The sequence below is a fragment of the Tinamus guttatus genome, unplaced genomic scaffold (genome assembly GCF_059628265.1).
Source record: "Tinamus guttatus ecotype Peru unplaced genomic scaffold, ASM5962826v1 Tinamus_guttatus_pri_ptg001150l, whole genome shotgun sequence".
Lineage (NCBI taxonomy): Eukaryota > Metazoa > Chordata > Aves > Tinamiformes > Tinamidae > Tinamus > Tinamus guttatus.
The window spans coordinates 134,691-148,542 of NW_028289684.1; positions in this window are offsets into that span (position 1 = coordinate 134,691).

Sequence of the window (13,852 nt, forward strand, 5' to 3'; positions counted from 1 at the left end):
GACATGTCGTGCCACGCGATGTCGCGCGGCGCTGTGTAGCGACGTGACACGCCATGTCGTGCAGTGACCTGTCGTGACATGTCGCGCCGTTCCCGGCTGTGCTCAGTGACCCTGCCCTGCCCCATCGCACACGGGAGCCAGGTCTGGGAGCTGATCCAGCTCTCCCGGTCCTGGGGGCTCCTTTGACATCCCCCTTTTTCCTGCTTCTCCTCTAAGGACCAAGTGACAATAAACGCAACGCGGCGGCACCTGGCACGTGCCCGCAGGGTCCCGTGTCCCGTGGCAGAGCGGGACCCCCCCCAGGCTCCCGGTGGAGCCGCGGCCAGGGCCGGGCATCCCCCTGCACAGGGCGCTGGGACGGGGGCTCCGTGTGGGAGGCGGCTCCGGAGCCGCCTGCGCGGGAGCCGGGCCCCGCTCACGCCGTCGCTGTGTTCCGTAGGGACCCGCTCGCATCAGTGCCCGCGGCCGCCCGTGCTGGAGCGGGACGGGTGGGAAACTGCAGGGGAACGAGTTTCCACTGGGACACGCGCTCTTGCTGAAACATCCCCTTGTTTTACCAAGGCGAGGGGAAAAAACAAGGAGAAACGTTGCGTGACGGGGTCTTGCTGCGATGCCTCGTCCCAGAGGGGCAAAGGCCAAAGAGGCTGCATCACCTCACAGCACAGCAACGAGCCGGTGCCCTTCAGCCACCAGAGCCAACACTGCATCCCGTGTCAGCCGTCCTGGGGAGCTGGGGAGAGATTCCAGGAGGGTTTCATCCAGCACGGGAATGAAGCCAAGTGAGCACGGGCTGCAAACTCACGGGATGTGGGATTCCTGTTCTCGGCTCACCGACCAGACGAGTCCCCTGCCCATATGGACACAGATCCATGTCCGCAGATGGCCATGAAATGCCCGGGCTGCCCAGCCTCGAGGGGAGCCGTCGAGCCGCGGCCGGGCTCTTCCGCCGGCGACAGATTGAAACGGGAACCTTTTTATGAGATGAGAGAGAAAAAGCCAAAGGCCGCTCGTGCAATTAAGTGCCTTAAATGTGGATTTTATTTCGATGTAATGGGATGGTTATTGCTTATAAAAGAAGTGCCAGATGGTTGTTAAAACCGCATTTACTGAGTTCTAATAACAGTGTGTTTGACCTGCATCTCATCGAGCTGCTCTCCCTCGTTACAAAGCAGCTCGTGAGCCCCTGCCCCAGACACGGCCGCTGGCCGGTCCCGGCAGCACGTCCGTCCTGGCGCTGTGTCCGTCCTGGGCATCGAACCCTGGGTGAGGGTTTCCCCTGGTTTTACTGGGTGCGTGTGCGTTTTACGGGATGGTGGTGACACACAGAGGTGTTTTCTGTCGCCAGCCTGTGCTGCTCATCCAGCGGCTATGGAGAACAGGGAATTGCAGGAGGCAATTTGTGGAGTGACAGGGAATTGCAGGAGGCAATTGCAGGAGTGACAGCAGGTCTGGGAAGCCACTGCTGGCTCTGCCAGCGATGCCAGCCCACTGTGTGCTGATCCACAGGACTTGGTGGCTCCTTCATCCGCAGCCCTGGAGAGGGAAGTGCCAGCTCCATGCCGGATTGTGCCCCATGCCTTTGAGGGGGAGCCTGGTCTGGGGAAGCAGCCCCAGGGCGGCAGGAGCTGCTGCCGCTTCCCTCCCGTGCGGAGGGGCCGTCACTCCTTCTTTGGTAAAGACTCCAACGTTCCCTTTTTAGGATCAATAATAGCAGGAATGTGAGCCGGCTCCCCCAGCCCACTCCCCTCCCAGCATCGCGGCGCTCCAGGCGCGCTCCGAGCCTGCAGTGGAGTCGGCCGCCGCCGCGGCGCTCGCCGGGGCGTTGCTTGCAGGCCTGAAGCGCATTCTCAGGCTGCAAATGGCTTTTCAAGACACCCCTTTTCCCAGGGCGCTATCGCCTCTGGACCTGGCGGCCTCCGGCTTCGCTGGCGCCCGCGGCACCGCGCGGGTCCGGCCAGGCCGAGCGGATGGAGCGCAGGAGCCGGGCAGAGCCACGAGGCTCCTTTTGCGCCGGCTCCGCGCGGTGCTCGACCTCCTTCTGCAGGCTGCGCACCTCCGCCGCGGCATTACCGCGCTGGCCGGGGTCTGCTTTCCTTATTATTACTCCCGGAAAGCTCTCCCTGATGAATCCCAGCTGGGAGGCATTTTTGTGTCTTATTAAATTGTTTATATGTATTTTTTGCAGCGCAGCTTGCCCTCTCCTCCCCTCTCCATCCGGCCCTGCGCCCCCTCGCCTCTCCCCGCGGCAGGGGATGGAGCCGGTGCGGAGCCTCCTCGGATGGCAGGTGGGAAACACCGTGGGCATCGCGCCCACGGGATGCCCAGGCGAAGGTGGGAGCCGCGAGGTGCAGGCGCCTTTTCCAGGGCCGAGGAGCCAGTTCCCCATCTGCGAGCGCTCCAGTGCTCCCGGAGAGGCTTGGGCTCCTGGCAAACCTTGTGGGAGAGCAGGTCTGGCCAAGGAGCCTTCCCCATGGGTGTCCCCAGCTTCTCCTTTTGCATTAGAAAAATCTTTTGTGGCCAACAACTGGACATCGAAGCAAGGCTTGCTGTGCACATATTCCTAGTTCCTACCCATCTTCAAGAGGACACAGCAAGACTAGAAAATTCAGAGAGGAAGGAAACAAGGACAAGCAGCAGTGTGCAATGGTTGCAAGAGCCATGGGCCAGGATGGGGCCAGGCTGCCTTGCTCCCCAGGGCTGGGTGAGCGGATAAAATCATTTTATTGACTTTGTTGGACAATACTGAGTGTGAGGGAAGGTGGTGACGGGCAGAGGGGAGGACTTGACACTAGATTCCTGCATGCAGTAGAAATCCCTGCTCGGCTTATAATATTATCCTTCTGCTCCAGCTTTTCCCGAGTCCATAAATAACAGAAAGGGCCCCAGGCAACACTCAGAGAAACTATTAAGTATAATTAAAATAAGATAAATAAATGCAAAGAGATCGAAAAAAAATACACTCGTGTGTCTTGATGTCTGGATCACGCATGGGCTCCCTGTTGAATGAGCAAGATGTTTTCCCACATGCTGGAGCTGGTGGGTAATGCAGCAGGAAGCAACCAAGGGGTTTTCCTGAGGGATTTTCTCCTGTCCTAAGCTGGTGCCACAGCCCCAGCAAATACACAAGGACACGCAGGTGTGAGCGGGGCAGGAGCACGTGGCTCCCCAGGGCTCTCTCTGCTTCCCTGGTCACTTCCCTCATCTCCGAGCCGATGCCGAATGAGGAGCGGGAGTCTGGGAGCAACCAGAAAGGAAAACTGAGGGGATTCGCCCTAAGCTGCTGTGGCGCTCGCTAAACCCTGTGGTTTGCAGCAGGAGAGCGATGCTTCATCGTGGCATTTTGCAGCCGGGAACAGCTCCTTTTCCAGAGGGGCTGGTGAGGCCGGAGCGGGTCCTGTGCAGCCGGGAAGGAGCCGCTGACAGTTTTGTCAGCTGCCTCCCCTCCCTGCCCTCTCAGACTCTCGCTCTGCTCCTGCTCCAGATTTGGGGGGAGAAACGGCCTCTCGACTATTTTTGCAACTGCAAGAATCGGGTTCAGTTTCCTTTGATTGCAGGGGCTTGGTTCGCTCTTCTAGTTCATAAATATTCAAGCGCCAGATGCTTGCAGAAGTGCTGCGAATCCCCCAGGACTCCCGTGCTCCAGCCTGCAGAGCCTGGCCGGACCCGCCGCGCTCGTTAGCGCTTCCCCTCGCCCGGCGCTCGCCGGGAGCCGCGCGGGGCTGCAGGAGCCACCCGGCCACGGGGCTAGCGGACAGGAGAGAGCAAGTGGCCAAAGGCAGCAGCTCATAAACAACCACTCGGCTGAAACCAGCTCCTCCGGGCCACAAAATGTGCTCGCTGCAACAGTGCTTGTTATGATGGTGCTTGGAAATGCAGGAGCTGGAGGCAGCGGGGCTGTTCATGGACGTACCTGCTCCACATGGATCACTCGGCATGGACGAGCTGCCACCTGCACCGCTAGGCACGGGCCAAGCGCACAGGAGCTGCAGGCTGCTCCACACCCCCCCTCTGATGACTTATCCAGGGCTGGAGAGACATTAGCAGCGGAAAAGAAAAAAAAAGAAGGAAAAAAAAGGAACAAACCCCACGTTACTGAGAGTTCCCCTGTCGGCAACAAGGCCAAGGCTGGGGAGCGCAGCAGCGTGCGGTGCCTGCGCAAGGCTGGGGCCCACGGATCAGGGTCCAGGCCTGTGGGTCCCAGCACAGCAGGGTCTGAGGACGTGTGACAGGAGGCTGCCTCCAGCACGGCACCAGGAACAACCCAGCCCCACAACCCTGCACTATCCCATCCCTTCAGTCCGCAGAGGCTGCACGATTCTGCAAAGCCCGGCTTCTGTTTAGTTTTCTAGTTTCTTGCCAAAATCCCTGCAGAGCGTGTCAGCACGCTGTCATTCCAGGAATCTCATTTCAGAGAAGCTTTCTCTCTCTCTGTCTCTTTTTGCCTTTAGATAGAAACCAGACAGATAGGTTTTATTGGGTGTGAGGGCAGGGCTCCCATGCATCCAGCCTCCCTCTGTTTCCACCTCAGAAACAATGCTGGAGTGGAACTCGAGGACTTTGGCCCTTGCCTTGGGATGCCTTGGATCCACTGTGCATACAGGCCACCAAGTGCACGCTCTTCTACCCAGGAATTTGCAACCCAGGAATATCTACAACCACCAGCATGGAAATGATGGGAGAAACACAAAGATTCCATTCTGGATTGCGCTCTGCTCTCTTTGCCATTGCCCCTAGATCTGCTCAGCTGACACTGGAATCCACAGCACATTCTTCCCCGTCTTATTCCAAGTGACCGCGCAGACCCCAGGAGCCCTTTACCTGCGTGACCTTAGGGCACCGTGCTTTTCCTTTTGGGGTGGACAGTGACACACAAGTCCTGGCCTGGATCCTCCTGCCCAGCTGGGGCACCTCTCAACCCCCTCTGCATCCCAGGGAAACAGAGATTTCCCACCTCCCTGTCCCCCGCTTGTCCAAATGGCTGGGAATGGCGCAAGCGAAGCTAGGAAGCACCGCACCATGAGTGGGTTTTGTGCCGTGTCTGCTCCTTCCAAAAGTGAGGAGGGCACCATGCCAGACACCCACCCCAGGGACAGGGACCTGGGCACAGGAGGCCCCTGAAACAGGGATGGCCATAAGAGCTTGATGCCTCACAGGGAATTGGGCTTGCCCCACCAAGGGCACACATGTACCAAGGTTATCTAAGAAGGGCCATGAGAGGGCATTTTTCAGGGGAAAGTCCAACATCCTGCAAATGATGTGGGGACCAGACCTCGTCCCTGCCAGCTGCAATCCCAGGTTTTCTCCCCAGAATAAGAGGGAGGTGAGGCAATGCATCCACTCTGCACTGCACCCTACCCCACAGTGCTCCAGCCCCAACCTCACATCTGCACCTTTGCAGCATTGCCCAAAGATGCCCCAAGCAGGGCTGTAGGGTCCCAAGGGACTGGGAACCCTCTCAGGGGCAAATCAGGAGCCCCTGAGCACTGCCCCATACAGAGCACAGCCTTGCAAATGTACAGAAGTTTAAGAGTTCAAAGTCTAAAAGGAGAACTCGTCTCAGACACACCCTCTGTGATCCTTTTCCATCATAACTTGCATCAAATCACTGCTGGACATTTATTGTTTCTGGGCATGCTCCAGTTCTTCCATGAGACTGGAATCAGAGGCCCCCTTCTCCTTTCTCTTGCATTGTCCCCACATGTAGCTCCATCCCCCTAGTTTCCATCCCCCAAAGCCTCCAACACATCATCCCAAAGCCCCAGCACTGCCCTGGGCTGATTCAAGCCATAGGGAGGCACAGGGTCTGCAAAGTGCCTCAGGGCAAGGAGCAGGAATCACTGGGCAGCCAGGTCAAACCAAGGAGGTCATTTCAGTTTTGGGAACAAGATGCTAACTGGTGGGGGCAGTGCATTGACATCTGGGGAGAATTGCACCAAGATGCAGATATTGCATGTGCCAGAGGCATGAAAGGCTGCTCACCTGAGCAGAGGGATTTGGCAAATGAGGGGCTTGCTCTTTGTACCAGGATTCCTGCCAAGCAGTGGTCAGTGCTCTCTCCCACAGCCTCTTCAGGGCTGCTGCAGCCTCAGGATAAGGTTTCCAGCACAAACACTTGGTGGGTTTTACTCCAATTTTATGTTCCAAGACTAATTTCTCAATATTCATTTAGGGGCCTGCCTTTCTGAGAGTGTAAATTGCTGTACCTCTGCTGACTTGGAGAGAACAGCATTGATTTATATCAGCTGAGATTCTGACCCCAAATTTGCAGTTTGCGCAAAAGTTCCTGCCAATAATATTGTTATTTAAAGAATTCACAGAAAGTGAACCCATGAGGCATGTGAACAGGGTCCAAACAAATCTAATTAAAGCTTTCATCCAGAAAATTCTTCCTTGTTATAGAACAAGGATCCATACATTAATACTTGTCCTCACTTCACTAGGGCTAAAAAGTCCAGTTTAGAGGCAAGACACTTGTGCCTGTCCAGAACCAGGCTGAATACTGACAGACCAACTGGGCAGTTGTCTCTGAATCCATCCTTGCTCCAGGGATGCCTTGTTCCTTGTTCCCTACTGCATCTCCCATCTTCACAGTATCTTTTTGGAGAGCTCTTGGCTTTACGAAGCTCAGCACTTAATTCAGACCAGTCCGACTGGGCTGCAGTAAAGCAAACACACATGCTGCTGGCTGAACTCATCTAGAGAAACATCTAAAGCAAATGTCCTGGCAGGGCCTGAAGGGAAGAGAGCACGGGAGGAGCGCAAAGCTGCCAGCCCCAGCTCCTCAGAGGCACCTGGCCACGCAGGAGGCCGAGGTGCAGCCCCAGCTTCTGGCTTCCATCAAGCAGGCTGTGATCTCAAGCCAGCCAGATCGCAGGGGCTTGAGGTGCCACCAGCTTGCAAAAAAGTGCAGAGGAGCTGACCCAGGTGCTTTATGGTAAGGGGCTGCTTGTTCTGCTGGAGGGCTGCCAGCTTAGTGCTCACGATGCTCGGACATGAATTCATACCTTTTCTTTGGGCAGGTCCTGGGTAATTTTCATCACTCTGTGACCACTTGATCAGCACAAACTGTCACAGTTTCCAGCCTCACCAAGAAAAGTACTTTGGTGCTATGGAAACAGAAGAGTGGATAGAGGGGCCAGCCAAAAAACAAACGCTGGAGAAGAGACCCCGATGTGCTTAGGTACCAGCTTACCTCCAAGGCTTCAAATGAAGGCTCAAAGTGGAGCACAAGGATGGACAGGAGCAATAGGTCCTACAGCTGCTCCCTCTTGATGCTGAAAAACACCCAGTGGACCCTAGCAATGCACATGGGACAGGGAGGGGAAAATGCCACCTCCCCTGCCTCAGTCACATGCTTGGGCCAGGAACCACAGCTCTTGCTGCACTTTGGCAGACCTGCCCACACACCTCTACAACACAGGGTCTAACGCAGTGATCTGGGAGCAAGGCTGATGAGGAGCTGAGGGGGAGAAGCTAAGGCAGCCAGTAAATCTGCAAGGAAAAGCAAATCCAGTCCCTGCAGCAGGATTTCAGAAGGCTCTGCTGCTACCCACATCTTCCCCAGCAACCTGACTACAGTTAGACACAGAAGCAGAGCAGACAGCATCCATGACAAGCATCGCTTTTTTATGGCCTCAGAACCCAAACTATTAATGGTACCAGCACAAGAGACCTCTCTCCTTTCAGCACCCTGTGCAGCCACCTCACCCGCTAACAGAGATGAAACTCCACTAGTGAGCTTGATGGCAGATTAAATACTTTTCTGGCTTGGAAAAGAGCTGCCTTCCCTTCTCCCAGTGCTGTCAGGCACTGCAGCTAAGAGAGGCCAGAAGCTCACAAGGGATGAGCTGGGACCACGCTGTGCTCAGGAGGACCAGGACAGGGAGAGCCCGGGCTGCAGGAGCTGCAGTGTCTCCCACAGCCCCAGTAAGGGCTCAGGGCTGATCCCCCTAACAGGCCTGTGCTCAGGGGCAGCAATGGGGCTGCGCAGCAGCCCAGGGCTCAGCTTCCCATCTGGGAGAAGACCCTTTTCCCTATTGATTGTCCTTTCAATGTCAGCTGTTTTCCAGACCTTCCACTCTTCAGGCACAGGCAGCTGCTCCTCAGGAGATGCTGGAGCTGCTCCTGTGCTGCCCTTATGAGGTTGTTGCTTTACAACAGCTGATCCTGCTGTGTCTTGGTGGAGGCTCTAACCAGCCTATTCCACAGCAGGTTGGGAAGGATGTGCCAACCTGTGCACACATTACATATGACTCACATTATAAGGTGCTGGGCATTTTCCTTAAACATTAGAAGCTGCTCAGAAGAGTCTTTTGCTCCTACGACTCCTACCTGCAGAAGCCAGTATTTGTGTTTCTCCTTCCCTACAACTCCTCCTAGAAGGAAAAAAAAATCTTATTTTTTGCCATCACAAAGCCCTTGTTTTCCTGAAGGATTCCAACAAGATGGCCCTGAAGGCATTTTCCAAGACAGAAGAAACTTCAGACAATGGCAAAAATGTGTAGAATTTGGCTTTTTTCAGTTCCCTTACCTTTCAGTGACCTTCAGAGAGCTTTAGACAGGCAACATCTTCCCTCCCTCCTTCCCCAGCATGTCCCCCGCAGTGTCCCAGAACAGCTTGCTGGCAACCCAGCTCAGGTGCCTGCTGGAGAACAAGGCACAAATATGGAAAAGGGGAGGGAAAGGGAAAACAGGCTTCCATCAGCCACGAGCTCTGCTTGCAGGAAGGCTCCTCCTCAGCAGCAGGCAGTCTGATGGGCAAACCCAAGCCTGGGGACTCCCAAACTTTAGGCTTTCATTCGCTGTATTTAGCTAAGAGGCTGTGGCCACAGCAGGGCTGGAGCAATCCAGCCTACCAGGCAGCAGGCCCACAGTTACCTTCATCATCATGTCCTCCTGCTGGGAGAGGAGCACTGGAGGCCGTGTCACCTTCTCTCCTGGTCCTGTGACCTGAGCTGAAAGGCAACAAGATATCCCAGGAGTGTTTGCTGTTTGCCTGGGAGGTCAACAAGATGGCAATGGGCTGGGAGGGAAGATGCGAGACAAGAACCAGTACCCTTGCTGGCCATCCCTGGGGACAGGCCCCCTGGGAGAAATACAGGAACATAGTCAGGGAGTGCAGAGATGCGACAAGGAAAGCTAAGGCACGTCTGGAAGGCAAGCTGGCAAGGGACGTTAAAAATAACAAAAAAAATTTCTTTAAATACATTAACAGCAAAAGGAAGATCAGGGAAAACGTGGGTCCGCTGGAGGACGGGATGGGCACCTTGGTTACAAATAACACAGAAAAAGCAGAGTTGCTCAATGCCTTCTTTGCTTCGGTGTTTACCAAGGGCAGCCCTTCAGAGCCCCAGGCCCTAGAGACAAGAGAAGTAGCGGGTGGAGAGGAAGACTTGCCCTGGGTAGAGGAAGATTGGGTCAGAGAGCACCTAAGGAACCTCGATACCCACAAATCCATGGGCCCTGATGGGATGCACCCCAGAGTGCTGCGGGAGCTGGCAGATGCCATAGCTAAGCCGCTCTCCATCATCTTTGAAAGATCCTGGAGAACGGGGGAGGTGCCGGAAGACTGGAAGAAGGCCAATGTCACGCCAGTCTTCAAAAAAGGCAAGAAGGAGGACCCAGGCAACTACAGGCCAGTCAGCCTCACCTCCGTCCCCGGAAAAGTGATGGAACGGCTCATACTGGCCGTTGTCTCCAGGCACATGGAGGACAAGAAGGTGCTCAAGAGTAGTCAGCATGGATTCACCAAGGGGAAATCTTGCCTGACTAACCTGATAGCCTTCTATGATGAAATGACCGGCTGGATAGACGAGGGGAGAGCGGTGGATGTCGTCTATCTCGACTTCACCAAGGCTTTTGACACCGTCCCTCACAACATCCTCCTGGGCAAGCTCCGGAAGTGTGGGATAGATGAGTGGACAGTGAGATGGATTAGGAACTGGCTGGATGGCAGGACCCAGAGAGTGGTGATCAGCGGTGCAGAGTCTAGTTGGAGGCCTGTGGCTAGTGGGGTCCCCCAGGGGTCAGTCCTTGGTCCAGTCCTGTTCAATTTATTCATCAATGACCTGGATGAAGGCACAGAGTGCTCCCTCAGCAAGTTTGCTGATGACACAAAACTGGGAGGAGTAGCCGATACCCCAGAGGGCTGTGCTGCCATCCAGAGGGACCTGGACAGACTGGACAACTGGGCGGTGAAAAACCTCATGCAATTCAACAAGGCCAAGTGCAAGGTCCTGCACCTGGGGAGGAATAACCACAGACACCAGTACAGGCTGGGGACCGACCTTCTGGAGAGCAGCTCTGCAGAGAAAGACCTGGGTGTCATGGTGGACGAAAAGTTGACCATGAGGCAGCAGTGTGCCCTCGTGGCCAAAAAGGCCAATGGAATCCTGGGCTGCATTAAGAAGAGCATCTCTAGCAGGTCGAGGGAGGTGATCCTGCCCCTCTGCTCAGCCCTGGTGAGGCCGCATCTGGAGTATTGTGTCCAGTTCTGGGCTCCACAGTACAAGAGGGATGTGGAGCTGCTGGAGAGAGTCCAGCGCAGGGCTACAAGGATGATCAGGGGCCTGGAACATCTGCCCTACGAGGAGAGGCTGAGGGAGCTGGGCCTGTTCAGCCTGGAGAAGAGAAGGCTGAGAGGGGATCTAATCAGTGTATATAAATACCTCAAGGGAGGGAGTGCAGAGGACGGGGATGGTCTCTTTTCAGTGGTGGCCACTGATAGGACTAGAGGAAATGGCCGGAAACTGAAACATCAAAAATTCCATAGGAACTCAAGGAAAAATTTCTTAACAGTGAGGGTGAGAGAGCACTGGAACAGGCTGCCCAGAGAGGTTGTGGAGTCTCCTTCTCTGGAGATCTTCAAAACCCGTTTGGACGCAGTCCTGTGCCACGTGCTCTAGGTGTCCCTGCATATGCAGGGGGGTTGGACTAGATGATCTCTAGAGGTCCCTTCCAACCCTAAGCATTCTATGATTCTATGATTCTATGATCCCGAGAGAGATCAGAGAGGACAACCAGGCAAAGGAAGATGGACTGGGTCTTCTCCTGGCCCCAGGTGGTCCTTTCCACTGCAGGTGAAGCTGTGGGGGAGCCCTGCGTTGCCACTATGCATCGCATCCATGCAGCAAAGCATGTGTCTGACCGGGCAGGGCCCCGGCCCCCTCTAGAAGAGCAAGAGGGAGCAGGACATGCACACCACTGTGTGCTGCATTTTACAAGGGAGAGGAAAACAAACCAAATGAAAGGGCGGAAGAGCTGCAAACAAAATAATGTGAGCATCTCCCCAGGGCCTTGTCAAGTCGGCTTCGGCCAGCGCCTCATGTCAACCAGAGATCAGTCCGGCCAGGCTGCCTCGAGGGACTGGTGTGCTAATACCTTTCAGATGCCTTGGCACAGGAGAGCCTGAAGAACATACCCGCTCCCTCCTTCCCAGCCAGACACTCATCCCTCATGCAGTTGCCTCAGCTGGTTCCTGGCTTTGCTCTCAAACATACCTTTCACCAGGTGATGCTAATTTCTATGCTGCCCAGCATGGATTTCTAAGGAATGTTTTTTACTATAGTGGAAAAATGTTCTCTCACCCCAAAATTAAAGTTGGGCTAGGGCCAAAAGCAAACAAAAGAACATGAAAAGAGCCTGTTGAAATCCACCAAGTTTGTTATTCAATTCTCAGAGATCATTTCCTGCCCAGGTCTCTTCCTTGCTCCTTCCCCTTTCCACTTGAGTTCAAACCTCCTTCTAAGCCAGCAACCCACCTGCTTCTAAACCAAAAGCCCCTGTGCCACATTTCCCAGAAGAAATGAAGGATTCAATAGAAAAACTAAAGGTTAAGATGGAGCCATGCCAAGGTTGCAAAACACAGCTACATCTGGGAAGGGACTTCTAGAAAGTGCTCCATCCTTCCCAGTGACAATCCTCAGATGTCCTAGATGTCCCACTTGCCAAGAAGAGGGAAGAAGGAGGAGTCCAATCTATGTCTGGGAACCACTGTCCAAGAGTTATAGATGAGGCAGTGGCAACCAGGAAAAAAGGTGAGCAGCTAGTGAGTGTGAAGAAGCAGAAATAGATAGTTAAGTACCAGGTCACTGTGACAAAATGGGCCACTGACATATCAGGCAACAAAACAAAGAGCCAGTGACAAACTCACAAGCCACCACACAGCCAGTAGCAGATGTATTCAATTAGTCCAAGAGCCAATATCCAACCAAACACCAACCTAGCCAGCAAAAATTAGACAATAGGCTACTTGTTCCATCAAACAGCTGAGTTAATAGCAAAAACGTGCAGAAAGCAAGCAAGCAGCCAAAAACCCACACCAGCCACTCAATAAGTCAATTAACCAAAGACCCACATAATCAGCCACTTAAATAAAGCTGAACAAATAACTCAGTGAGCTATTTATCAGATGAATTTAGCTTCTAGTTTTGCTTGGGCCATCTCGGTGAACACATGTCAGATCCCTCCAATTGATTTTCAATTAATCTTCTTCACTTGTTCATGCTGTGCATGGATGGCCAAAAATTAGCATTTGAACTGCACTCATTAGCTTGATTGCCCAGGAGATTACATGTTGCTCTCTAGTTTCAGGGGAAGCACTCAGTTTTGCTGGTGAACCTCAGTCTCCAAAATACTCAAAGGAGCAGCATGTACCTGGGGAGGACTAGTACTAGCCACAGTCCTTCCCTGTTCACCCCTTGCTCCTAAGATCATCAGTAAGCAACTGGGGCATGGTGATCATGTTATTCAAAGACCAAGCTCAACAGACTGGGAAGGTAGCACTTAACCTGGCTAAATAAGTCTGCAATCACCAGCTGTGCCACTAAGTAGCCCTCCAGGAAGGACAAGGATGCTGTTCAGACCTAGGAAATTGGAGGATTTGGGTTCATTGTCCCAAGGTCTAAGTGCTCTGCTCTTTCTGGCAGCCCCAGGACATAGCAGACATCTCACCACACCTGGGTATTTGCAGAGCATTATAGCAGCAGAAGCAGGAACACACTGAAAAAAATGACCACCTAGGTAGCAAACCCCCAATTACACAGCACCAGTCAGTGAAAAGTCTTGGCCCAAAAGTAGCCACATGGCTACTGCCATCTTAAAAGCCTTTGCTGTCTTATACTATATGCCATATAATTATACAAAAGCAAAGGCTTTTAAGAAGCGCTTTAGCCATCTAGCTTGTAGCAAGGCCACCAGGAGGAAACAGAGCATCCTCCACAGCCCTCTGGGGAGGCAGCAGCTGGCCCAGTGCTGAGTCTGGCAGGGCACGTGCTGCAGCATCAGCTTCAGGGGAGGCTGCGTTCCCCATCACTGTGGGCATGGAGCAGAACCTCCTTCTGATGCAGAAACCTTCCTCCCACAATAGGTCTTCCACCCACTGCCAGCAGACCATGTACGTCGTTGTGCAGGCACTCAGACATGAGCTAGGCAAAGCCCTTGCTCCTGTGGAGCAAGCCAGCCCATGCCACGGGCTGCAATGCTCTGCAGAGAGCCAGACGTCTCCTTCATGCCCTGGCTGTCTCCAAACCAGCGCCACAGAGGATAGACAAGGGAGGGCTCCTGGCCTCTTTCTTGAACTGGCTAAGAAAAGCAGCAAACTGCACAGGCTGGCTGGGCTAGCGCCGAGCGTGGCCCCACGCAGTTAAGGGAGCTTTATATTCCTCTCCTGCCGCCGCTGCCGTGCGCTGCACGCAGCCCTGGCCAGGGAGGAGGCATGTGCTGCCGTCTCCGCGCTGCCAAACCACATTGTCAACTGCTTCGCCGCTGCCTGTGAATCTTAATCCCGCAGGCAATATATAACCAGCGGGAACTACACCATCTTTGAAGCGCGAAGCGGAATATCAGAGAGGCC